Raw genomic sequence first — 1,663 nt, forward strand, 5'->3', positions numbered from 1 at the left:
AATCACCCAATCAGAGTATCAAAGAGAAGGATGATGAGAAATACAGGGGGGAAGCAAACGCAGGGGTGGGAGCGGGGATTTGATAAACTTTGACTGTGAGCTGTGAACTTTTAGCCTTTGAACTGTGAATCCTGAGCCCTGTGAGAGTTTCAGTGTGTGTAGCAGGGTCGGTTTTGATGGAGAAGTTGTTCCCCAAATCCACTTTACCACATATCACTGTAGTAGTACCTGTAACTCCTAACATATGAAGGCACATTCAATTTATGTTCACAAGTTCATAAATTGACTTTCTGGCTTTTTTTCCGAAGGGGATCGACGGGAGTTTAAAAGCATATCGTAAGTGGTTTGCAGTTTGGGGCAACTTCTCCAAAAAAAAATAAATAATGTGAACTAAAGGAAAAGAGGAAAGAGGTGAGATCTCTGACCTTTTGACCTCTGTACTCCTGACCTTTTGGATGGATTAGTGCAGGGAACAGCCTTAGAGGTCCGAGCTGTCTCTCTCATTACCACTGAAAGTGCGGAAGTTAACACCACGGGAATGGGATCCATTCATTTTCAGTTCATGAAACATTAATTGAAGATGCAGTTTGTCCATTTATGGCAGCACATTTGTGGCACTAGTTATTATTTTCTACACATATTGTATATATACTCCTTTCATACTGATTGATGGAAAAACTGACTGAACTGAAACTGAATTGAGCTCACTCCTGGTTACATTTACCCCCATTTCTGATCCCAGGTCAGCTGTTAAAACTGCGTTTTGTTTTTTTTTCAATGAAGGAAAACTGACTCCAGATCAGCTGTTCGGGGCGGGGGGAAAGGTGTGACTCAACAAAACTAATGAATCTCTTTTAGATGGTAGATCATTGGTGCTTCCTTTTACCCCTATTTTCAGCCTCACAAATCATCTCTTCATTTATTTTTTCACGAAAGAGATGATCAAATATTTGTCTGTCTGTCACCATCACTTTTCACCTTCCATGTTTCCTCTGTGTAGCCCCATAACTCACCTCACTGCCACCCTCTGCACACCTCCTCTCACCCTCTCTTTCTCTTTTAGGTCCTGTCTTCCATCAGTGTCGCTCGTAGACTAGTTAGGGTTTCTGGAGGTTTGTTGGTTCAGGGTACTGTGGAGAGGAGACCGCTGAGCTGTGAACATGCTTTAAGGCAGAGCCAAAAAGACATTAAACAAACAGATGGACTTTTTTTTTTTTTTTGCCCGCTACCTCTTGGTGAATATCTTTCAGATGAGTTTAATATAAAGTTGTCTTCTCTTGCCAGAACAATTGTCAGAAAGATTTCAGCTGCAGAAATAAACGCTGAGAAAATGCTCCCTTCAGTCTAAAGTATACGTCTCTCTTCTCCAGCGAAGGAGCTGCTGAGATTGAATTTGTATGTGGCACACAATTTAAAGATAAATAGATGGAATTGGCAGAAGTCCCATGTATTATTCAGAGGATTTGCGCTCCATCCATTGAGCTGTCACTCACGGCCTCTCCTCCTCTTTATCTCCCTTACATGTGCACATACTGTATACATCTGCACAAACACACACACACACACACACACACATAAACACACACACATCTCCAGGCTATGACATGCACAGACAGTTACCATCCTATCATATTTCACCTGTGCAGTTTTTACGGTGACAGAT

This window comes from Plectropomus leopardus, chromosome 17, assembly GCF_008729295.1.
Source record: "Plectropomus leopardus isolate mb chromosome 17, YSFRI_Pleo_2.0, whole genome shotgun sequence".
Classification (NCBI taxonomy): domain Eukaryota; kingdom Metazoa; phylum Chordata; class Actinopteri; order Perciformes; family Serranidae; genus Plectropomus; species Plectropomus leopardus.